General features: G+C 44.8%; 1 protein-coding gene and 1 long non-coding RNA gene across 3 annotated transcripts in view; one reads left to right on the top strand and one right to left on the bottom strand.

Moving 5' to 3' along the window:
* Window positions 1–26727, top strand: part of RAP1GAP2 (RAP1 GTPase activating protein 2) — a 1491256-nt gene that overhangs the window by 710174 nt on the left and 754355 nt on the right. The window lies entirely within an intron of this gene.
* LOC135049972 (uncharacterized) overlaps window positions 1–26727 on the bottom strand; it is a 119120-nt gene that overhangs the window by 36735 nt on the left and 55658 nt on the right. Inside the window, exon 3 of the long non-coding RNA XR_010241526.1 lies at window positions 5853–5923. This is a non-coding gene — a long non-coding RNA (uncharacterized LOC135049972). The remainder of the gene's footprint in view (window positions 1–5852; window positions 5924–26727) is intronic.

The raw sequence follows: 26727 nt of genomic DNA, 5'->3' as shown, positions 1-26727 counted from the left end.
GATCACTAGATGCCGTTGTTCGCAGTGCAGCGATCAGGCTAAAAATGCCCGTTGTGGTTGTGCACAGGTTGTAGCGAAGTTTTCAGTTGCACTGTCGGCCGCAAGAAGATTGACAGGAAGGGGGCGTTTCTGGGTGTCAACTGACCGTTTTCAGGGAGTGTTTGCAAAAACGCAGGCGTGTCTGTAAAAACGCAGGCGTGGCTGGGCGTTCGCTGGGCGGGTGTATGACGTCAAATCCGGACATGAATAGGCTGAAGTGATCGCAAGCGCTGAGTAGGTTCAGAGCTACTCTGAAACTGCACAAACTTTTTTTGCAGAGCTCGGCTGCACAAGCGTTCGCACTTCTGCTAAGCCAAAATACACTCCCCAGTGGGCGGCGGCATAGCGTTTGCATGGCTGCTAAAACTAGCTAGCGAGTGATCAACTCGGAATGACCCCCAATGTCAATATGACTTTAAAAAATTTGGGTTGGCATTGTCGGGAACGGCCAACGCTCATTAAATACTGAGATGTCGGATCCTTTCCGTCAGAAAGGATCCGACATTTATTGAATACACCCCATAGTGGCTCTCTCCATTGCTCTGTGAAGCTACCTGCTACCTTATTTTAGTGCTAGGTTACATTACAACTACAAGCAGCAGAATCAGGGAGAAGTGATGTAAGATGGGGCAGATGTGCTGAGCCTTGGAGAGTGATAAGATGGAAAGAGATAGAGTACCAACCAATCTACTCCTAACTGCCATTTTTAGCCTTTAACATGGCAGAGAGGAGGTGAGTGGCTGGTACTTTATCTCTCTCATTTTTATGACTCTCCAAGGGTTAGTACATCTGTCCCGTAACAGTGTGAGTGGAGGAGGTAACAAGAGGCACAGAGCCTTAATGTAGGCTTGGGGGAAGGGGAGGTGACACCCAGTATGGCCAAAAGCCCTCCTTCGGCGTGCACATTCTATAAAGGGGTGTGGCTTTGCCAGTAGAGGCAGGGCCTCATGGAAGCCCCCATTATATCATTATGGGGGCATAGCTTCACTGGAAACTCTTCTTTTGTATCACTCTGGGGGTGTGCCTCCGGAAACTAGGGTCTGCGTTACAGATTGCTGAAAAATAATGTTATATTGTGGCACCCGGCTCTTGTCACTACAGAGAAGCCACTATTTTTGGGTCACCTCATGAAAGGGTGGAACATGGGTGTTGCACGCACCCCCCTTGTGACGCCCCTGGGAGGTGGCATCCTGAAATGACCGTCTTTAAGCCATTTTTTTCAAAACTGATACCATGTTGAAGATGAGGGTGCAAAATCCTGAAAAAAAATAACTTAGGATGGTTTACTCTGTAGGACATCTGGGCATGTATGTGCCACTATGGTCTAAGTTATCCATAGTTACCTACTTTGCTACACAGAGGGCGTGGCCGGTGGAAAGTTGGGCCGTCCGTTGGCATGGAATCACGATCGTGTCATCGTTTCTCCGCCCCCCCGCTATACAGTGTACGATGACGTGATTCAGCACAAATCACGGCATCAATTCCCCCCTCAGACCGCCCACTTATGCTCTGCTGTGGGTGGCCGAAGGGGCTGTGGGGGGCTGGCGGGATAAGTGGTAAGTTGCCCACCTTTCCGGGGAGTGCCACCAGATTTTCCGGAGCCTCCTGGCCATTCCAGGATGGTAGACAAGTACGGAGTTATGCCTTCCTTCCTCCCTGGTAGAATTATTTGTGCTTAGAATAGTACAAGATGCAAAAGCTACAAGACATTTACCTTCCAATTTATTGTGTCATATAAGAAATGCCTGGCGCTGTTTAATTCTCCATACCATATTGTAAAGATATTACACTGTGAAATGCGTCTCAAATACAATAAGTGTTAGTTAAAATGATCCCAAGATTTATTATTTGCAGTACCGTGGCAGATTATAACTGGAAATAGCATGAACACTTTGCACTTCTTCCTAAATGATGTCTTTTATTCTTCCTGACTATCAGATAGACTGTGTCATTGATGTCACAATCAGTGATGAATTTGTTGCATTTTCCCCTTCAATTTGCAGAGTCTGGGCCATAAATGTTACTGTGATGCATTTATCAGGAGATTGATTCCTTTCCCACTTCCCTCCATTTTTATTCTTAGCTGAGCACACACTGGAGGGAAGCTTTTATTAGGCTCCATTTCAGGTAATAAGTCAAGTGCCTCAAAACACATTTACGGATCCTATTCCTTTACAATCTGTTAACCCGTTCTTTTTTTAACATAATAGGTGCTTCATTTTCCTCATAAAAGGGAACTAGACCATACAGTAAGCATCGCTGCCTTGTTACCCATACACACACAGCTAAGCCTACTGATGGAGTAGCATTTATTGTAGTGATTGACACACTAGCAGTGGGGCCAGGGAGACTGCAGCAGTAGTCTCATTGGCCTGTGCGGGGGAAGTCAACCCTCCCAACTGTCCCGATTTTCGTGGGACAGTGCTGTTTTTTTTAGGACTGTCCCGCTGTCCCACCCGCGGGCCACAGTGTGCCACGGTGGGGGGCAGAGCAGCGGTGAATAGACACTGTGCGCATGCGCACAGAGTCTATTCACTAGAGATAGAACGAGTGGGGGCATGCCAGCAGCTCATAGAGCGCTGGCATGCCCCCCATAGTGTTAAAAAATTGGGGCGTGGCTCACGATCGCGACACTCCCATGAAGCCACAACCCCCTTTCCCATTTAAGGCGTCCCTCCTACTCTCCTCCCAATGTTGGGAGGTATGGAAAATGCAATCTCCCCCAGTTTGCCCTGGGTTGAGGGGCCCACGGTGCCCCCCCCCCCTCCTGTTCAGCATGTAGTGACACTTCGCGATGCTACAAATGTTTTTTTTTACGCTACTGTATTTGTTTTTGTAGGAAGTGTAGTTATGCACACAAAAATACCTGGGCCCAGCCGAACTCTCTATGGCCTTTTTGGTAGTCAGGCTTGTACTGGCTGCTTGGTAAGACGAGTTTCCTCCGCCAACTCCTATCAACATCTGCTGCTAAATGGTGAAGCACCAAAGCATTTTATGGAACTGATGTATAATTATTAGTAGCCTATTTAGCAATACTGGCAATAAGAAAGATTTTCTATCATCGTTTATTGCAACAATAGAAAAACTTTATCTGCTCACTTTACAGTTACAAATAATGGTCTGTGCAGCTGAGTGATACTCGTGGTAAGAGTACTATGACTGCTGGCCGGCCAGTCCTGGTTCCCTCTGCCCATGCATCATGCAGCTTTGCGGTGGTAAGAGTACTATGACTGCTGGCCGGCCAGTCCTGGTTCCCTCTGCCCACGCATCATGCAGCTTTGTGGTGGTAAGAGTACTATGACTGCTGGCCGGCCAGTCCTGGTTCCCTCTGCCCACGCATCATGCAGCTTTGTGGTGGTAAGAGTACTATGACTGCTGGCCGTCCAGTCCTGGTTCCCTCTGCACATGCATCATGCAGCTTTGCGGTGGTAAGAGTACCATGACTGCTGGCCGGCCAGTCCTGGTTCCCTCTGCCCACGCATCATGCAGCTTTGTGGTGGTAAGAGTACTATGACTGCTGGCCGGCCAGTCCTGGTTCCCTCTGCCCATGCATCATGCAGCTTTGCGGTGGTAAGAGTACTATGACTGCTGGCCGGCCAGTCCTGGTTCCCTCTGCCCACGCATCATGCAGCTTTGTGGTGGTAAGAGTACTATGACTGCTGGCCGGCCAGTCCTGGTTCCCTCTGCACGCGCATCATGCAGCTTTGCGGTGGTAAGAGTACTATGACTGCTGGCCGGCCAGTCCTGGTTCCCTCTGCACACGCATCATGCAGCTTTGTGGTGGTAAGAGTACTATGACTGCTGGCCGGCCAGTCCTGGTTCCCCCTGCACACGCATCATGCAGCTTTGCGGTGGTAAGAGTACTATGACTGCTGGCCGGCCAGTCCTGGTTCCCTCTGCACATGCATCACGCAGTTTTGCGGTGGTAAGAGGACTATGGGGGTAATTCAGATTCAATTGATCACAGCAGCAAATTTGTTAGCAGTTGTGCAATGCGGGCGGGGGGCATATAACATTTGCAGAGAGAGTTAGATTTGGGTGGGTTATTTTGTTTCTGTGCAGGGTAAATACTGCCTGCTTTATTTTTACACTGCAATTTAGATTTCAGTTTGCACACACACCACCCAAATCTGACTCTCTCTGCACATGTTACATCTGCCCCACCTGCAGTGCACATGGTTTTGCCCAACTGTTAACAGATTTGTTGCTGCGATCAACTCTGAATTAGGCCCTTTGACTGCTGGCCGGCCAGGGCAAGAGGATTGTAACTGGTGGCCAGCCAGTCCTGGTTCCGTCTACACATGCATCACCCAGCTTTGCCGTGGTAAGAGGACAGTGACTGCTGGCTGGCAAGTCCTGGTTCCTCAAGAACTGTCGCCTCCATTTTGTGAGAGTGCCAAATTCAGTGTCTGCGTCTGGCAATGCAGATTTACTGACCTTGGCTGCGGATCTGAAACAGAAATCTGAGTAACCTGAAGGTTACTTAGATGACAATGGTCATGCAGAGTGATCTGATGGTGTGTCTTGAGACACAACAGCGGATCGTGGAAGCAGGTAGGAGGAGTCTATTTACACCAGACGCCTCCTGCCAGATTTGCATATGAGCTGTATGGTATTGCACATCTTCTTCCCAGCGGCTGTGGAATATTGTACAACTTAGAATCAGGCCCTCTGTGCATTATATAGAGGTCTATTTATCACCATCTGCATCTGATGATGCGGATGACAGGTGATAAACTAGACCAAACTCGCACTGCGAGAACTGAGTACATTGCATGGATGTATCAATTATCGCCACATCGCATTTCCTATTATAAGTATGGGGAATTCGATGTGACTTACTAAAAAAATGACAATTAAAGGGTTTCATGAAAACTGTTCCAAATGCCCTTTAGTACATTCAGGTGGTACTAAAACAATGTAAAAATAATGTTAATAAATAGGCCCCATAGTCTCTTGATTTTTTTCCTAGTCTTACCAATGTGTTGATCTCGATTATCTTATGGCATTCCCTGTTAAACTATCTTTACTATAATCATATTTCATTATTACAGTATTATGCATGCTACAGATTTTTGTCATTTGTACAGTAAGTGCACCTTTTGGACTACTTTTGGGGGAGGATAACAATCTAATACCCCTTTCACACTAGCACAAAAGTCACAGGTTTTTGCACATGAACGCGCATCAACCCGAGATTTCTGCATGTGTGAAAGGAAACAACCGGGGTCCCCGACACCGCTCATTACCACAGTCAGGCAGAGACCGGGGATTTTGTCGGCTCTGAATCTGAAAGGGGTATTACAGCTCGCAGACGGGAAAGGGAACACACATTTTTACAGCTATTTGAAATAGTTTTCTGTAATTAACAAGCTATCAAGTTTTCACAAAGCTTTAGATTCTCAATAATAAATTGTAGCAAAAAGACTGTTACTGTGCTTTATATTTGTACAGTTTCATTATTTTACTTTGTATATTTGCTGATTAATTTCATTTCTAAACATTATTAACCAGCAAAAAAAAAAAAAAAAGTCCCAAAAAATCACCTTTCTTGAATTGAGTATCCAATTATTCCAAGACTGATTTCAAATGGCTCAGTCGGGGATGTTCTTAATGGGACCGCTAAATACTTTATTACTGCTAGGGTAATGTAGTATTGGCAGTTTCCATGCTTTAATAAATTGAATACAGTATTGCCATTCTGAAGAAAAGGCCAAAATCTACATACGACGTTAAAGAGTAAAATATGACTATGCAGAAGTAGTAACCAAATCCCCATCTCCCGTCTGTTGTGAATATTTGTTATACTGTACCTGAAATCAATTGTCTTGAAAAGCGAGACTAAATGTCAGGGCTTCATCACTTATCAGTAGGTTGAAGGGACCTATTAGAGAAGAATGAAATGCCAATAAAATGATCATCATAACACATTTCTTGCTTCCAATGTATCTTCATCAATCTGCATCAAAACATCCATACCCTACAGTAGGCCAGTTACCAGTAATTTGTGTACAATTAAGTTTTTAACTGAGGTAATTAGAGGAGAGCTTAGACTGAACGTGATCCTAATGAAAGTCATTATTTAGTGTTTAGCCAGCATTCTTATTTAATTTGGCATAATTGTGATGTCCCGAAGTATCTGGACTGTGCTGACGCTTAATTCATTATCTGAAGGGATCTCTTGACAGCCTAATAAAGTACAAGCAACTGTAAAGATAAGTTGGTAGTGATCTCATCAACTTCATTAATATGCATTTGAACTAACTGTGGGGAAAATATGATATGCAACATACAACTTGGTAAAATCTATGTTCCTCTACTATTATTATTTTTTTTAGTAATAAAAATAGCATTATTTACATAAATAAATAAATATATATATATATATATATATATATATATATATTTATATATTATATATATATATATATATATATAAACAAATAAAGGAAAAAAGAGCGGCACTCAGCGTCTTAAACAGCTACGAAAAAGTGTATTTACAACACCAATTACAAACCAACATTTCGGGACACACAGGTCCCTTTGTCAAAGGGACCTGTGTGTCCCGAAACGTTGGTTTGTAATTGGTGTTGTAAATACACTTTTTCGTAGCTGTTTAAGACGCTGAGTGCCGCTCTTTTTTCCTTTATTTGTTTATCTACTGCTGCTGAGAGGGCACCTGCGCATTTCTAAACATAGAATACGGAGTGCCGATCCACGTCTGCTCCCTGTGTGTATATATATATATATATATATATATATATATAAAATGTGAAAACCTTCCCTCCATTGCCATTCCCCGTTTTTTCTCTACCTCTCATTAATTACTCCTTCTCTTTTCTATCTTGACTCCCTTTCTCTCTCGTCATCTATTTTCATCTCCACAACATCCACCCCAATGAGAGTACTGCTGGTCAGCTTTTTCTGATGTGTTAAGGCTGAATGTGGAAGTAGGCAGGCCGCGGGTACTACCTACTCATCTTGTGCTGAAACCACCATCTCCGGCTTCGGGGGATTAAATGGTATGGCGTGATACAAAAAAAATAAAAAATTCTAATTTGTTAAAGTTTAGTTTTGGAGGTCTTAAAAGTAGAATTAAAAAAAATCAAGTTTTACTTTGTTTCGACATGGTAACTTTTATATTTGTATTTGCAAATGTTGCAGTAGGCTTTTTAACAAAAATTTAGTTTTATATTTCACTGTCAAACGTTTGGTAGAAACAATGATTCTCTTTTATCACAATGGTTTCATACTCCCTTCTTACAAAGAGATGCCCAGGCTACAGAAATATGGAAAGTTATCAGGTTGCTTAGCAAAAATTGTAATGAGGCTCCTCGACCTGTATAAATAAATGAACAATCATCAATATCAACACAATAAAAAAAAAAAATACTATGGAGATATATTATTTTAAAATGCTATGTATGACCTATTCTTATTGATGTATTAACCCTTCACGTACCAAACCCTCACACATTGCTATAATCTATTTTATTGTAGTGACAATATATATTATTAAAAATTAAGTTTATAGGGCATCATACTGAGTTGATCGCACGCTGCAACTTTTTGCAGCCCGTGCGATCAACTAGACGCCGCCTATGGGGGAGGGGGGGGGGGTTTGCATAGCAAGGCTGCGATCGCTTGTGCAGCCCTGCTATACAAAAAAAGTTTGGTGCAGAACAAGACCAGGGTATGAGTTACTTACCGTGTGCGATGAATCCAGCGTTGATGGTACCGGAATTTACGTCAGACATCCGCCCTCCAAACGCCTAGACATGCCTGCGTTCGCCGCACCACTCCCAGAAAACGGTCAGTTGACGCTCCGGAATGCTTTCCTCCTATCAATCTTCTTGTGGTCGCCGCTGCAACCGTTTTCTTCACTAGCGGCGTTGCTGCTCGCCAGGCAACGACGCGCCTGTGCAATGTGGCCGCAGCGCATGCGCAGTTCCGACCCGATCGCACGGCTGCGACAAAGTGCAGCGTGCGATCAGGTAAGATTGACCCCCATAGTTCCTGTATATAGGCTGTGCAGGTTGGGTATGAAATGTCGGCAGTCAGGATACCAACAGTGGAATCCCGACAGTCAGAATGTAAACGGATCCTGCTGATTATTCTAACCTTAACCCTAACCCACTCTTCCTGCAGCTTAATCCTAAACATCTCTTCTGCAGCTTATCTATAACAATCCAATCCTCTAACCCTTCCCCTAGAGCCTATCCCGAAAACTAACCCTAATACTCACCTTTGGGATCCGTTGGCATTGTGACCACAGGGATTCCTCTGTTGGAATTGTGACCGTCGGGAACCTGATCACCGGGATCCTGACTACATCCCGGCTGTATACATCAGGCTGTAACAGAGGTCCTGCCCGCTCAGCTGCAGTCTGATAGCAGCTACACACCCTGCTGCCATGGTAGATATGCCTTTGTTCTGTTCCCTCTACCTATAATTATTTTAAAATTATAGAATTTCATAAATGTATTACTATAAATCATGATGTTTAGAGAGTTAAATGGCACTTTACTGTTTTATATTTGACCACTATTTAATACATTTCGGAACAGTAAATGTTGGGAATAAAGTTTGGAATATGATTCGGTCTGGTCTAATACTCACTATAGCTGGCAGTTACAGCACTGATATAATAGGAAAGCAGAAGCCCGGCCCAGTGAGTAGGACATGTACATATTACAGAGACAAGGTATCACCCAGGCTCCTGCTTTCTCTGATGACATGTGCCAGATTACATCTTCTTGTCAACAAAATGTGAACTCTGAATCTGTTTGCATTTGCTGTTTGTGCTTATACAGTAGTCTGTGCTTATTGTTGCTGCTTATGTACATGGGGGGTAATTCCAAGTTGATCGCAGCAGGAAATTTTTGAGCAGTTGGGCAAAACCATGTGCACTGCAGGTGTGGCAGATATAACATTTGCAGAGAGAGTTAGATTTGGGTGGGTTATTTTATTTCTGTGCAGGGTAAATACTGGCTGCTTTATTTTTACACTGCAAATTAGATTGCAGATTGAACACACCACACCCAAATCTAACTCTCTCTGCACATGTTATATCTGCCTCCCCTGCAGTGCACATGGTTTTGCCCAGTTGCTAACAGAATTCCTGCTGCGATCAACTTGGAATTACCCCCATGGTTCTCAAATACATTACAATAAATGACAGAATGGCGCCTTACTTACTGTATGGCCTGATTCAGTGGCACACTGCTGCGACTGCTTTTTGCCGTAGTCACGTCTGTGACTTATGCTAATGCTACTGTCAGCCCTTCCTGTGGTCTACAAGCGTGCGCCTGGAAGTGCAAAGGCTGGGATGCCCACTTTAGATGCAGCAATCCTGCTTGGTGAGTCTTTAGACAATTGGCGTTTCTGTAATGGGTGCAATGTTTGCAGTGCACATGGGCCCCTGGGTCCAGGGGGCCCCAGACTGCACACACTGCCCCCATGTTTTATACTTACCTTTCCGGAGTCCTGTGTCGGAGCTGCAATCACGGTAAAAGCATGACCACCGTGCATGTGCAGTAGGGTTTTAGACTCCAGAACATGTTTCCTGAGAACTGGTCATGCACAGTAGACTCTGGCACAATGCCAGAGTCTACTGCACCGTGAGGAGGAGCGGGCCCACCTGGAGTCTGCACACGGGCCCCCTCCTCTGTTAAAATGCTCCTGGTTTAGACGCTACCATCGGACGCACCATTGAAACTTAAACCTGTTCCATGCTAGGTGAAGTTTCTCCGTCAGCGATTAGCAATACACACCCACTTCTGCAACACACCCGTGACTCTCCCAAAACACGCCCAAAGGACAGATCTTCTCCGTGCACCTCCCAGTCACCACCTCGGAACACCCAGTACTTTAGTATTTTCTTTGTGAGCTATCAATTTCATGTCATTAAAAGTTTCATTATAAAAATAGGCACATAAACTGCATAAAGGAATATGGATGGACAACCTATTTATATAAAAGTCACTATTTCCAGCTGCAGTGAGGGGTTTCTTCAAACTGCATTATATAGAATAATCAGTGGGAACCAACCGCATTAACCAAAGCAGGAACATACGTTATTTTGCTAGAATTATCTTCAGAATGCATAGTTCAAACATATAAAGTTATTTTTTACAAATCACAGCACACAAATGTTTTATTGCACCCAGGGCTGAGCAATTCACCACTGTGGCTGCCCATGTAACCCCCCCCCCCCCCCCCCTCCCCCCATACCCCCTTCCCTCCTATACTCGTCAGACGGCTCCAGCTTCCTGGTGACATATTCTGAAAAATGTCTTCACAAAGAATCTGCCAGACACTCTTCTGTGCATGTGTACGGTGGAGGTGATGCGGCCCCTCCCTGTATGGGCTTCCTCGGCTCTTCAACCACCCCTGCAGAAACAGATGGTGTGCCACAAACCAGAACCACTGCAGTTTATAAAGATTGTAATGAGAGATTTATCAAATCTTCTAAAGAGAACAAGTGTAGCTGTTGCCTATAGCAACTAGTCAGATCCTAGCTATGACTTATCTGGTACATTCTAATAAATGATAGCTAGAATCTAATTGATTGATTGATTGATTGATTGATTGATTGATATGGGCAACACTTCTATCTGAAGGATTTATACACCGTTCCTGCCACCAATTATATTACAAAGATAAGTCATTAGTCCTTTGCCCTTTTTCCCATGATATGCTACTTTTTTTTTAATCAAGTATATTTGTATTGTTTTTTAAAGAAACATAAAAAGACAACATACGACAATATAAACAAAGACAACATATGCATTTCAAGTAGCAAATCATTAAGTAGAGTTATTAACAGAGACGTGCTTAATATATTAAACAGCACAGAGCTATCACTATGCAGATTAGGGTACATTGCTCAAAAATAATCACATTCAAATTAGGGTTTTGAGAGTAGTACGAATCACGTCCAATCCACAGAACAAACAGGATAGTCCCGGGTATGCTACTTTTTAAATATTTGATACGTATAATAACATAAATACATTTTTAGAAAGTTGCCAGCTAAGAGAGGAGAGGGCCTGTGTGTAGAGAGTAGAGCGTTTATGCTGCCAGAGTCTACTGTGCATGGGCAAGTCTCCGGGAACATGGCACCAGCTCCATATCCCCAGTGACTTTTTGTACTGCGCATGAGCACATTGCAGTGGAAAATGGCCAACTGGCTATTTTCCCAGTAATTTCTGCTGCTGCAGTGTCAGTGTGGGACTCGGTAGTAATGTGCCAATGTTGCCAGTAGAGAATATTTACAAGAGATTGCAATCATGACCTGTACTGTATTTCTGGGTGAGGCCAAGGGATGGGCACTAGGCATGTTAGGTGCCCAAACCTTGCACACAGCTTCTTACACTGTAGGCAGCAAGTGTGTGTGGGGGTCACTAGAACAGACTGAGGGGAGATGTCAGTGCTGCAGGTGGCTGTCCCTCTGCAGGGTCGGTTTAAAGGAGGGGCGACAGGGGTGGTCATCCCAGGGCCCCCACACATTAGCTGTGTCTCCGTTATCCCCTATTCAGCCGCTGAGGAGCTACAGTGGTGCACAGACAGCCTCGCGGGAAGCCAAATCCCGCAAGACACTCATTGCCACAGTACCCGCCCGCGGGACGCTGGGATGATGTGAGGAAGCTGCTCACAGTTTGGACGGTCTCAGTGCTGCTGGCGGCAGTAGCGGCTTAGCTGGCTTCCCGGGACCCCCATACATGTGGTGCAGACGCTAGTCACAGCCCCCGCTCATCGCTTCTCCCCCCAGCTCAAATAGACTTTTGCAGGCAGCTCTGTAACTAATTCCTCATGCATGACTCCTAGTCCAACAACTCACAAGGTACACACTAGGTAAGAGGCGGATGGCAGAGTTTTACACACGCACAGGACAATCTGGAAGCAGTTATGGGGTTAGGTTTATTGGAAGTACTTCATGGACAGACGCATACAGTACATGTACTGGTTCTCTTTGCAAACACCTTTGGGAATAACACTGCACCCCGTGTGTAATTCCTGTTACTCCTAAAGGTATTTGCAAAGAGAACCAGTACATGTCAAGTGCTCGTTTTTTTTTATATATATATATATATATATATATATATATATTTGCTGTAGCTGCTATGATTTGTTGAACTCAGTAGAGCGTTCATTCTATGGGGTCAATTCAATTCAGAACACTGCTATGTCGGTGGATGCCGGTTCTCGTGCCTTATACCGGGTGTTTAGTTGCGAGAACGGACATTTTCAGACCTAAGTGCCTCACCATGATACTGTTTGCACTGCGCTAGGGCACCAAACAGCAATGCTGAAGTAGTTTTGCCAGTTTTCTGCTCGCACCTCAGAAGGGGTGCGAGCAGAAATCCTCTAGTCAGATTAAACAGCGCGCTGTTTCAGTTGCCCCAAAAATTAGATCACATAATTGTAGTGCTGTCTGCAGTTCTGGAAAAGACTTGCAGACTACCGTTACATTTCACTCCAGAAAGAATTCACTGACCGTTCAGACAAAAATCAACTAGATGCCCATGAACTGACCCCTGATTTACAGGAATATCATGACTGGTGAAGACTACAAGCTGAGGACCAAGAACATGTTAACAGTACAATCACAAAGGCAGACTGGCCATACACCAAAGGAATTATTGTGCAATCTGGCTGGTTGGAATGAAAATCTGGTAATGTGTGGGAGCATATGACAATTGACCATTTGCTCCCAAACACTGAAAAGCAGACTAAAATGGCCAATCAGACAAATTGGTTAAATCCATTTAATTTAACCAAATTGTTCGAACGATCGTTTTTGTCAGTTTTCCAGCATTTCAGCGCAAATAGTAAATTTTCATTTGCTCCCATACTATACCAGATTTTCCTTCTAAGCAGCCAGATTGGACAATGTTTAGGTGCATGGCCAGCTTAACTCCAATTCGAATTTGTAGTTTGAAATTAGTCAGTGGAATACCTCAGGGGTCAGTACTCGGGCCACTACTGTACAAAACTTATTTATCAATGACCTAGAAATAGACCTGGAAAGCACAGTGTCAATCTTTGCAGATAATACTAAACTGTGTAGGGTAATTAATTCAGAAATAGATGTGGAGTCTCCGCAGAATGACTTATCTAAACTTGAAATTTTAATAACCGTATACAATGTCAAAGTGCAGTAAAGAAGGCAAGTAAGGTGCTAGCGTGCATAAAACGGGGAATTGAGACAAGGGACGAGGATGTAATCCTGCCGCTGTACAAATCATTGGTACGTCCGCACCTGGAATATTGTGTTCAGTTTTGGGCACCACTGTATAAAAAAGATACAGGTTGAGTATCCCTTTTCCAAAATGCTTGGGACCAGAAGTATTTTGGATATCGGATTTTTCTGTATTTTGGAATAATTGCATACCATAATGTGATATCATGGTGATGGGACCTAAATCTAAGCACAGAATGCATTTATGTTACATATACACCTTATACACACAGCCTGAAGGTAATTTTATCCAATATTTTTTATAACTTTGTGCATTAAACAAAGTGTGTCTACATTCACACAATTCATTTATGTTTCATATACACCTTATGCCCACAGCCTGAAGGTCATTTAATACAATATTTTTAATAACTTTGTGTATTAAACAAAGTTTGTGTACATTGAGCCATCAAAAAACAAAGGTTTCACTATCTCACTCTCACTCAAAAAAGTCCGTATTTCGGAATATTCCGTATTTCGGATATTTGGATATGGGATACTCAACCTGTATCTGTGAACTCGAAAGGGTTCAAAGGCGAGCTACTAAATTTATTAAAGGGCTAGAGGGACTGGATTACGAGGAAAGGCTTACTAGGTTGAACATGTATACACTGGAAAAGAGGCGTCTAAGAGGAGAAATTATTAATGTCTTCAAATATGTAAAGGGGAATTACAAAGAGTTATCAGAGGAATTATTTATTAAAAGAACTCTGTTTAGGACACGTGGGCACTCGCTGAGGCTGGAGGAGAGAAAATTCCGTACGCAATGGAGGAAAGGGTCCTTCACTGTTAGGGCAATAAGGATTTGGAATTCCTTGCCAGGTAAGGTGGTAATGGTGGACTCTGTAAATGCATTTAAAAGGGGATTGGATGAATTTCTGATTGAAAAGGATATCCAAGGTTACAACATTTAAAATATTGATGTTGTTAATCCGGGTGTAACATGATTTGTAGTTGTTAACTAGTCATAAAATATTCTTCAGCAGGTACAGTAAAATCAACTCAACTTAATACAAAATACAGGTTGAACACGATCGGCATTTTGCCTCTTTTCAACCTCAATTACTATGTTACTTAAATTTGCGATTTACTGATTGCATTTCAGGTTTGCTTTTCATGGTCAAAGTTTTCAGTTTATGTTCATGTTAAAATTAGTTTTTAAATGATTTCCATTTGTAACATTTAGATTTTTTTTTTAATAATACAGTTATATTTAAAAAATAGATTAAAAAAACAATAAAAATAATTTTTTACTGAACGCTACTTCTGTTTTCTATGTGAATAGTCCATAATTAAAAACTATTAACATATGTAAGTTGAAACTTGAGAGTGTTTGGGCTGGTTGCACATTTGTAATCCAGCCTCACGATGTGCAAACTGATGCGACCATAGTTAGTCTAGCTCAAACATGGCCAGGACTGTTTGACTTAATCAAGTTTTACTTGATTGTATTTTTTTGATTGATCAAAAATTTGAGGCATTCCGCTAAATGTTTACATTTTCGTGCCAATCACTAAGATGTTAAGCCCCATACACACTGGGCAACAAACTAGAAAATATGAACAGTAACAATCTTAAAAAAAAAAAATCTATTGTTCATATCATCCAGTGTGTACGGATGAACGATGCGCTCACTCACGGGTCGTTCTCGTTCATCCATGAACTACCGAACATGCAGCTTAATGTTAACAATATCTTTGAGCTGCATGTTTAGGGAGTGAGGGGGATGATGTCACTGAACGATATCGTACATCGATATCGTTCAGTGTGTATGCACTGCCAATCTCCCCTAATTAGCAATCAGCGATATAGCCCAGTGTGTACCCGGTTTTAGAAATATGATAAGCAGCTGTGGCTGGTCTGAGCATCTCTAATCTGTGCCAGATAGAAGCATAAGTCCTGCTCCTGCTGAGCCACAGAACAAAGCTAGGACTGTCACATTTAGCAGACGTTCTAGAAGATACATCTCAAATCACTGTGGGCTTTAGATATGGACACATTGGGGGATATTCAATTGTTTAAAAAGTCAGTTGGGTGTCTGTTTTTTCCTATCTAATAGACAGGGAAAAAACAGAAATCCAATCGACCTTTCAAACATTTGAATTCCATCCAATGTGTAAGCTTGAATTGCAGAAGACAGAGCTGAGATATATGATTCATCATGTGGAAAATTGCTTGTTTAGAACAGTGGTTCTCAAACTCGGTCCTCAGGACCCCAAGCAGTTCACTTTTGCCAGGCCACCTAGCAGGAGCTAATTATTTCACTTGTCACTTGGAGTAGACCTGCAAAGCATTGCACTGTTTGGGGTCCTGAGGACCGAGTTTGAGAACCTATTGTTTAGAATATATTATATATATATATATATATATTTTGTCAGAGCACATTTTTTCATATATATTTGCTCATTGTACTTGTGTATAGTAATATTGGCAACTCACTGCATGAATTTGTTGTTTGCCAATGAAAAAATTGGCATGCACCATTTACTGCTTAACTTCTCGCTGAGCACATTTACTATAATATGCGTGATTCATAGGTAATGCATTCCAGGGCTGACGCCTACATCCTCCTTTATGATGTACTCTAGCTCCCTGTCTCCCTCATATACTTAAGGCATAATAACAGACTGTGTGAAAAATGAAAACAAATATGTTGAATATAGTATTTGAAACACCATGATTCCTGGAGAATTGGAATAAACTCCTTTTATTATATTGCTCCTATACAATGACATTGCTAACCCTTCTGCCCCAGAGCGTGTATGGTGGATGTACATGATATTGTACTACAGCCAGAGCTCACAGTAATCCTGCCAGGGTGAGAATTTGTAAAGCTGAGAACATCTGCAGGTGGGATGTTTGCCCAGCATATTATCTCTTACTCCCATGGGGGACTTTAGTGATCAGTCTTATCACAGAAAATAGTCAGTGGAACAGCTCATTTTTACCCACCAGATGTGCAGTGATTGGATTAAGCAAACTCTACAGATGAGGCTTTTTAATATCTTGAGTTTTTTTCATTAGTTACATCAAGCATGATTATACAGTGTGTGACACCGCAATATAATCATTAGAAAACAGCCTATTAGGAACAGTTCTAATAATCATATCTCATATCCCTCTATCCCTACTGATATCGCTATAGATAAGTGTTGAATTGACGCACCTTATTGTACATAGGTGGTCATTCCGAGTTGATCGCTAGCTGCAATTGTTCGCAGCGCAGCGATCAGGCTAAAAAACGGCAGTTCTGCGCATGCGTATGCGGTGCAATGCGCACGCACGAAGTACGGGCACAGCGAACGATGCAGATTTGCACAGGGTCTAGCGATGCATTTCAGTCCCATTGGTTGCCGCAGTGTGATTGACATTAAGTGGGCGTTTCTGGGTGGCAACTGACCGTTTTCAGGGAGTGTTCGAAAAACGCAGGCATGCCAGGGAAAACATAGGCGTGGCTGGCCGAACGCTGGGTGGGTGTGTGATGCCAAGAAACTGAATAGTCTGAAGTGATCGCAAGCGCTGAGTAGGTTTTGAGCTACTCTGAAACTACACAATTTTTTTTAGCAAACGCTCTGAGATAAAAACGTTCGTACTTTTGCTAAGCTAAAATACACTCCCTGTGGGCGGCGGCATAGCGTTTGCACGGCTGCTAAAAACTGCTAGCGAGCGATCAACTCGGAATGAACCCCATAGCCCAGAGGTTCTCAAACTCGGTCCTCGGGGGCCCACACAGTGCATGTTTTGCAGGTCTCCTCACAGAATCGCAAGTGAAATAATTAGCTCCACCTGTGGACCTTTTAAAATGTGTCAGTGAGTAATTAATACACCTGTGCACCTGCTGGGTTACCTGCAAAACATGCACTGTGTGGGCTCCCGAGGACCGAGTTTGAGAACCTCTGCCATAGCCCAACGTGTCTGATTTATATGCCCTACACTATGTCGGCTCTGGGAGATAAATAAGGTCAAGGGACACAAACCGGACTGAATCTGGCCCTTTTGGAATGGGGGGTTGTGCACCCGCAGGTAGAGGAGACATAATCCAGACCCAATGCTGAGAATTAAGGGATCACCCACTCTGCTCTCCCTGCCAGCCAAGTGACCTATGCCACTTTGAACAGCATGAGCAAATTGCGGAATGGCCAAATAAGCAACCTGGAGTAATACAAATGCACACAGGAGTTATGGTAAAGCTACCCAAAGGACCCACCAGTCAGTAGCTCAGGTGGAACATATGCCAGTATAATGATTGCACCTGCAATCAATGGGAACAGTTCTGATTATGAATAAAGTCTTGAGATCAGTGTGGGCAGTGGAACCTGGGCAGTGACAATAGCATTAGCATCCTTCAATGTAGTATATGCCAAGATTTGGAGTTATTATGTGATAACTCGGTTCTCCCTGTCTGCAGAGTATTATTGAACCTGATTCTAGGAGATGGCATGCCTATTGTAGTGGTGTAGCTATAGGAGAGTACAGTGATAAAGGGGCACTACATGGCATTGCTCTGTGGTATGTGGGCACTATGTAGCATTTTGCGTGTCTGTGGAAGAACTGTGTGGAAATACTCTGTGATATGGGGGCACTATGTGGCATTATTCTGTGATACAGGGGCACTATGTGGCATTATTCTGTGATACAGGGGCACTATGTGGCATTATTCTGTGATACAGGGGCACTATGTGCCATTATTCTGTGTTAAACGGGACAATATGTGGCATTATTCTGTGATATGGGGGCACTATGTTGCATTGTTCTGTGATAAATGGGGGCATGTGAAATTATTCCATGATTTGGGGGCTATATGTGGCATTATTCAGTGACATGGGGGTACTGTGTGCTATTAATCTGTGATATAGGGGCACTATGTGGCATTATTCTGTGATACATGGTGGCACTATGTCACATTGTGTGATATATAGGAGCATTATTAACTGCAGGCATTTTCACACGACCCCTTGCTGCTGCTAAACAAATGTGCTGTGCACGCCTATGGAAGTATTACTGTGATATGGGGACACGGTATAACTGATTTTGGTTGTGGGAAAAGGTTGAGGGTATTACTGTCATGTAGGCGTAATGTTCAGAATGTCGAAATTCAGGATGTCGACATGTTCAGAATGTTGATATTTATCATGCTGGCATTCATACATTGGCCCTCATTCCGAGTTGATAGCTTGCTAGCTGCTTTTAGCAGCAGTGCACACGCTAAGCCGCCGCCCTCTGGGAGTGTATCTTAGATTAGCAGAACTGCACAGGAAAAATGTCATGCCGTTTTTGAGTAGCTCCAGACCTACTCCTATCTTGCGATGACAGCAGTCTGTTTAGTTCCTGGTTTGACGTCATAAACACGCCCTGCGTTCGGTCAGCCACTCCCCTGTTTCTCCAACCACTCCTGCGTTTTTGCCTGGCACACCTGCGGTTTTTAGCACACTCCCTGAAAACGCTGAGTTGCCGCCCAGAAACACCCACTTCCTGTCAATCATACTACGATCACTCGAGCGACTGAAAAACGTCGCTCCAGCTTGGGTAAAACTACAAAGTTTTGTGTGAAAGTACTTAGCACATGCGTGCTGCATACCATGCGCATGCGCAGAATTGACACTTTTTCACTTGACTGCTGCGCTGCAAAAAACGTCAGCGAGCGATCAACTCGGAATGACCACCATTGTCAAAACGTCAACATTATGCATTTGACACATGAAATTAGAGTTAGGCTGCAAGTAGGGTTAGTCAATATGGGGGGGCGGTATTAGTGCATGTTATGTGTGCTATGCCGCTTCCCCCCCATGTATGACAGACGCGGTGTGTGCCCAGTGACAGCTGCCCCTGTCATTATCGGCGCTGCTATCTTAAAGATAGCACACCGATATATGAGGGCAATGTAGGAACGGTCAGCGTCGATACCTGCAGCTATCGATTTCAAGAGCTGCAGGTGGCGATGCCCTATCTCCACAACAGGAACAGAGCTGTCCCTGGCTGTGGAGAGTGCCAACTCCTGATTGCGCAGGGGATCTCGCGTCAGTAGGGAGATCCCACATATGTGCAGACACTGGCGTATCTATAAGGGGTGCAGTGTGTGCGGTGCTCACGGTCCCCTGGATCCAGAGGGGGCCCACACCGCACACACTGCACCCATTTCTTCTATGCTCACCTTTCCGGCGTCCATCGGTGACGGTGTGTGGGCCCCCTCCTCTCCTGTAGCCGTCACCGCCGCTGGTAGCGCACTGAGCACTAGAGACTCTGGCACTGTGCCAGAGTCTCAGTGTTGAGAGTGCTAACAGTGGCGGTGACGGCTACAGGAGAGGAGGCAGGGCCGGATTAAGCCTTAGGGGTGCCCGGGGCACTTAAGAAAGGGGTGCCCGATGGAAGGTGGGGGATGTATAAATTGTGCATACCTCCCAACATGTTCCGTTCCAGGAGGGACAAATCGCTCTCTACCTGGACTTCCTGTGCAATCATAAATTAAGAGGGAAGTTCAGGTAGAGAACATTTTGTCCCTCCTGGAATGGGTCATGGTGGGAGGTATACATTGTGTATATTAAATTCAAACCAATAGTTTAAATATGCCTGGGTACTGTTTATAGCTCCACCTAATTGAAAGACAACTATTTTAGAAACTTTTATTTTAGTGGAACAAAGACAACTTAACCTTAAAATACACATAGAAAAATAAAATAATTTATCTTGTCACATGCAAGAATAGCAGCAGCCTCTGTTCTACTTACACACTGAGACAGGACTCAGGAGGACTGTGTCTCTATCTCTAGACCCAAATAGTTTAGTTGCATAACTGTTTACACAGGACTCAGACACCCAGGCGGGGAGGAGGAGAAGCTGGGATCCCTGGCTCACTTACAGCCCTCTCCACCCTCCTATCTCTCCTCTGGTCAGAAAGCTCTGGTGGTAGCTCATGAAACATGATATTCCTGTTTCTCTGCCTGCACTGCATACTGTCCTGCTCGCATTCTGGCTTCTGGTTCTGCTGCTGCTTAAGAGGGAAAGCTAGTGATGTCAGTGTGCTCTGGCCGGTGGGTACAGTATGCCCTGCATCCCCCCCTTACTCTGGTTATGAGCGGAGGGAGCCCACACACGGAGTCTGCACACGGTCCTCTCCTCTCTAGAAACGCCTCTGTGTGCAGTGGAGCCGGCCGGGCAGGGAGACACAGCGCATCAGCACTGAGCTGATGTGCTGTGTGCTCAGGAGGCATCGCCGGAGGGCGACGTTTTAACTCCCCCCACTTTGGCAGACAAGATGATAATACATCTTGTTGATGTCCCTTCCTGCTTCATCTCGGTAATGAGGCGAAGCAGGAAGTGTTATAGTGGCACGATCTGTGCCGCTATTATACAATTACCCCATTGTTTTCTTTGCCATGCATCTGACAACAGTACCAGCTGGCAGATAGACAGATGGCATAGGGAGCCAGATAGGCACCATGGACAGTCCTGAGCATAGGGTGACATTGTTACTGGGGTAACATTAGTGTCTTCCTTACCTCTCAGTCTCAAGAGTCTACCCTGTGTCCTCCCATGGTCTCCCTCTCTCTCCGGCCTGCTGTGACGGCTCCTGGGCATCCTCTCAGCAGCAGCCGATGCCGCAGCTTGGGGGCTGAGGTGGAGCAAGAGCTACAGCCGAAGCGAGCAGGTTTCCCCCTGTCATCCTGCCCCCTCCTCTGTGCACAACAGGCATGTAACCAGACTGCCCCGCAGCTCTTCCGCTCACACTGCTCTGTGAATGCAACCACGGTGTGTGGGTGCACACCCTCCTGTCGTGCAACGCCTCTCCAATCCCCCGGTCCCGGGCTGTATGAGAGGTACAGCCATGGGTTTAAGCTCCAGCATGGAAGGGGGGCACTATCAGCCACGAATTTAAGCTCTGGTTGGGGGGCATTATCGGTTGGGGGTGTAAGCTCAGTTGGGAGGATGCTGTTGACAGTGGCTGCAAACTCTGGAGGGGGAACGGGTATTGTCTGCGGGTTCACTGGTGATCAGTATGTATTCTTTAGCCGGGGGGACACTTAGAACAGAGGGGCTCGGGATACTGAGCACCTGTGCAACCCCCCCCCCCCCCCCACCCCACCCCAACCTCAATCCGGTTCTGGCTCTAGAAAAAGAATAGAGGTATGGTAAATGATACATCAGTCATCTCTTATTAAGACATCAATATGTCGCTAGATTTAATTTGTAATTTGTTCCATTTTATGTTTTAGTAGTCTCTACTTGAATAGTATGTCCAGCAGGCTGTATTGTATTTGCAGACTTCATTATTCTGTCCCCTCCTTACTTTCATTCTAATCTCACTCTAAAGAGTTTCTGGTAGTACATCCTTAAAAAATGTGTTCCTCTGGCAACTCTACTGCAGGGAATATAATTCTCACTTTAATGCATCCCAATGTTTTATTCAAATTGTTGCCAATTTCTATGAAATTGCAGCTGAAAAGTTGACTGGAACGTCTAATACATTATCAGGAGATGCCAATTAGAGTATGTTTTTCGATTCCCTATCTTTCTAGGCTAAAGACCAGCTGTAAATATCCTCACAAGCTTGGGTTGGTTATTAAATGAAACAAATAATAAAATGGTATATTACTGAGACAAGAAGAAGCACAATGTTATATAATTAACCTGTGTTGTTATATGCTTTTTTGTTAAGGATACCTTTCTGCATGACTCAATCAACAGCACTTATCTGTAAGGCAGGAGCAACATACTGTAGCCACATGCAGGCACAAAGACAAATCAAACATACAAAACCTACATAAAAAAAAAAAAAACAGAGCAAGTACATATAAAGTTGATAAAAGAGTGGCAAAGGATAAAGAGGGCAGGGGCATATTAAGAGAGAATGGGGGCCCATGTGCAGTCTCCATCTGGGCCCCCTCTGCTCTAGCCAATAGCGCAGTAGTTTCTGAGCACTAGGGTCACTAGGAGACCCTAGCGCTGTGCTAGAAACTAGAGCACATGAGCAGTACTCCCGGAAAGTGGTGTGCCGGCCATATTTTCATTGATTTTCCTACTGCGCAAAACACCTAGAGAATTTCCACTGCAACATTTTCCCGGTGACTTGTGACGCGCTGCTGCCACCGACGTTGGACTCTGAAGGGAGAAGTATTTAAGAAATGGGTCTAGGGTGTGTGGTGTAGGCCTCTCTGGACCCAGGGGCTATGTGCATCTCACACCTTGAAACCATTCTAGATACGCCACTGAAAGAGGGCCTAGCTGTCAGTGAGAGGGCAGTGTAACAACAGTTACAACAAGTAACAACAGTTACTTGAAGGACTCAACAGGAATGTAGCTGGTGGTATGGAAGTAGCATCTGGTGGAGGAAGGATGGACTACAGAAAAGAGGTTAGTCTGTTCAACACAGTAAAAACTGTATTTTTAGAGAAATGCCTGATTTTAAAGTAAGTTTGAGCAGCCCATAAAGAGGGCATAATTAGCACTTAAGCTATAGACAGCCACATACTGTACATGTACAGTGAATGTAATTTTTCAGATCTATACAGGGCAGTAGGAACAGCTCATCTGAGCTGAATTTATTTTTCCTAGATGTCACCACCATTTCACAATCCAGTTCTCCTTCTCTGTTTAAGACATGGGGGTCTATTGATCATCCTTAAAATTTCACAATTTCTATACTCCGCAGTAGATGTAGAAGATATCAAACTCCGAAAAAGCATTTTTTTTTCGGAGTTTGATTGGGAGACTGTTCGCCATCCGAAGATGTGGTAGGTTAGGTTTAGGCATTAGAAGGGGGTTAGGGTCAGGGTGCAGGGACAGGAATCTTAGGGTTAGGCAGCGGGGAGGGTGGACTAGGCACATGGAAGGGGAGGTTAATGTTAGGCACCATGCGGGGAGGGTTAGGTTTAGGCAGCTGGGAAGGGAGGGTTAAGGTTAGGTACCACCGGTGAGGGTTAAGGTTAGGCACCAATGGGGTGGGTTAGGGTTAGGCACCACTGGGGAGGGTTCGGGTTAGGCACCTACAAGGAAGGGTTAGGGTAGGGGACAGGGGAGGGACGCAGCAAGGAGGGACACTTTCGCGTGCCTTCGGCGCGCACCAAAATAAGGGGCGTGGCCTATCGACAAGGGCCGTGGCCTCACGGCAAGTGCCGCGATCGCGAGCCACGCCCCTGTTTTCATCATTATGGGGGCATGAACAGCGCTCAGAGAGCTGCTGGTCATGCCCCCTGTCCCTCTCTGCTGTGAATAGACACTGTGCGCATGCGCACAGCATCTATTCACCGCTGCTCAGAGCAGCGAGTGGCAGGGGGAAACTCCCAACTGCCCCCCACCCACGGGACACTGCGACCCGCGGGTGGGACAGCGGGACAGACCGTAAAAAACTTGACTGTACCGCCAAAATCGGCACAGTTGGGAGGTATGGTTGAGGTTAGGCATCACCGGGGAGGGTTAGGGTTAGGCACCACTGGGGAGGGTTAGGGTTAGGCACCTACAAGGAAGGGTTAGGGTAGGGGACAGGGGAGAGTTAAGGTTTTTTTTGAGGGGCTGTCGGGATTATGATGGTAATACTGAATCCGATATGTCCTTAGCTCAAAATAGTGGTCTCTTCCCAAATATTTCTGACTTATGAAATACAGTTAGTGATTTAAATGCTTGAGATGTTTACTTTTATGAAGAAATTCTAAAGCTCTTCTAAGCAAATGATTTTTGTGTGAACAACACTGTAATGTGGACCTGTGGACCCTTACACTGGTGTCAGGTACACCTTTTTGCAGTTTTTTTACAGTCTACAGTACAGTATGTGAGTGCAGTGTTGCATAAATGACCAGTGTTAGGGACTGTGAGTGCAGCGTTGCATAAATGACCAGTGTTAGGGACTGTGAGTGCAGCGTTGCATAAATGACCAGTGTTAGGGACTGTGAGTGCAGCGTTGCATAAATGACCAGTGTTAGGGACTGTACCTGAATCTTCCAGATCTTGCATTAATTTTGGCAATTCCCTGTAACTTCCATTACTTCATTTTAATTCCAAGCTGGAAGCATTCATAGATTTTTGTATAGCCTTCTCCTGCATAAAGAAGCCCACAGTTGTTTAGAGTAGGACCAACATCTTAAAAAGTTTAAAAGCGTCAGGAGTAGATTTACTCCAGCTTCTAAAAATATAAAATGGTTTTGTTGCATATAACAGCCATCAGATTCTGTATATCATTTTCTATGATACAATATAGAAATATCTCTAGACTCTAATTGGTTGCTATGGGCAACAACACCAATTTAATTTTTAGAAGCTGTTGTAAATCTACCCCTTGGAGTGTTATAACCAAGCTTAATTAAAAACAAACATAACAAAACTGATGAATAAGCTGGAAGAGTGCCCACATGTCTTTACTTGCCACATTCTCTGTTTTATTTTTGTTTTTTTCTCAATGTGAAAAAAATAGCAAAGAAATAGTAATTGTGAATACACGTGTACGTAAATGCATTGAAACACTGCAATAATTGTACGAACATATTTTAATTCAAAGTTCCATTGAAACTTGTAATTTGGCCAACGGTGCCCAAATATTTTCCTGCAACAGTAAATGTGGCTCTTTATAAAGCAGCCAGGACCACTTAAAGTGCTGTCCTTAACACACTCACTGTTTAACAGCATAAAATGTTTATAGTTCCTTTTACATCTGTAAAACTTTGTGAAAGCCTCTTACTGAGGCACAGGCATACAGCTGAGGGTTAAAGGAAAAAGCCCTAAGTGTCTCTAAAAATTTCATCACTCTGTAAGAACCCTATGCCTTGTTTTACCTGCCTGTAAAAGTTTCTGATGTTTCGTACACATGGGGATAAATGTAATAGGGCAGGATGTACTAAAGGAAAAATGCAGTAAAACGGGGGTTTTTACCACATTTTCAAATGTACTAAGACCCTACCGCCGCGTTTTTGCCGTCCAGGGTACCGCCATCTCTGGATGGCGATACCCTATAGAAGCCTATAGGCTTCTTATCGCCCACCGCCGCAACCCGCCGCCCCCACCGCAGACTCCTCCCCCCCTCCCCTCCAGCATACCTTCCTCCAGGCTGCCCTGGTACCAGAAGGTAGTCTCCTCCTCCCCCTAGCAAAGCAGCCGGAGGTCCTTCCGGCTGCAGGGGGGAGGAGGAGGCGCCGGGGACAGCCTGCTGCTGCTTCCCGGTGTGCAGGCATTGTGGAGGGTGTAGTATGGTATGCCGGCAGCCGGGAGTCCGACCGCCGGCATACAGACAGCGTGGCACCCCCACGAGGGAGAAAAAGTGTCGGTATGCCGGCTGTCGGGATTCTGGCGCCGGTATACTGTGCGCCGGGATCCCGACAGTCGGCATACTGAAGACCACCCATTGTGGAGACCCCTTGAGGTGACGGGGACCCCCCGCAGACCACCTCACAGGTATCGTGGCGGGCCTCCGTCACTGCATTGCGATATTGATTGCATATGTTAGTACATATGCGATCAACATCGCTGTAATAAGCGGCAAGGGGCGGCGATGTATCTTAATAAATCTCGCCCATAGAGTCAGAGTTGCCAGAGGTCTGGGATTTCATCTGAGAATCTCCTTATTTTTAAAGCAGCAATTATTTACAAGGCAAAACCAACCTTGTTTCTCTGACGTCCTAGTGGATGCTGGGGACTCCGTCAGGACCATGGGGATATAGCGGCTCCGCAGGAGACAGGGCACAATAATAAAAGCTTTAGGATCAGGTGGTGTGCACTGGCTCCTCCCCCTATGACCCTCCTCCAAGCCTCAGTTAGATTTTTGTGCCCGACGAGAAGGGTGCAATCTAGGTGGCTCTCCTGAGCTGCTTAGAATAAAAGTTTAAGTTAGGTTTTTTATTTTCAGTGAGTCCTGCTGGCAACAGGCTCACTGCTACGAGGGACTTAGGGGAGAGAAGAAAACTCACCTGCGTGCAGGATGGATTTGCTTCTTAGGCTACTGGACACCATTAGCTCCAGAGGGAGTCGGAACACAGGTCTCACCCTGGGGTTCGTCCCGGAGCCGTGCCGCCGACCCCCCTTGCAGATGCCGAAGTTGAAGAGGTCCAGAGGTCCAGAAACAGGCGGCAGAAGACTTTCAGTCTTCATAAGGTAGCGCACAGCACTGCAGCTGTGCGCCATTGTTGTCAGCACACTTCACCAACAGTCACCAACTGTCACTGAGGGTGCAGGGCGCTGGGGGGGGCGCCCTGGGCAGCAATGTATAATACCTTTTTATGGCTAAAATACATCACATATAGCCCTTGAGGCTATATGGATGTATTTAACCCCTGCCAGATCTCACAAACTCTGGGAGAAGAGCCCGCCGAAAAGGGGGCGGGGCCTATTCTCCTCAGCACACGGCGCCATTTTCCTGCTCAGCTCTGCTGTGAGGAAGGCTCCCAGGCTCTCCCCTGCACTGCACTACAGAAACAGGGTTAAAACAGAGAGGGGGGGCACTTATTTGGCGATATGATTACATATAT

The sequence above is a fragment of the Pseudophryne corroboree genome, chromosome 2 (genome assembly GCF_028390025.1).
Source record: "Pseudophryne corroboree isolate aPseCor3 chromosome 2, aPseCor3.hap2, whole genome shotgun sequence".
Taxonomy (NCBI): Eukaryota; Metazoa; Chordata; class Amphibia; order Anura; family Myobatrachidae; genus Pseudophryne; species Pseudophryne corroboree.
This window is presented reverse-complemented; position numbering and strand designations above follow the sequence as displayed.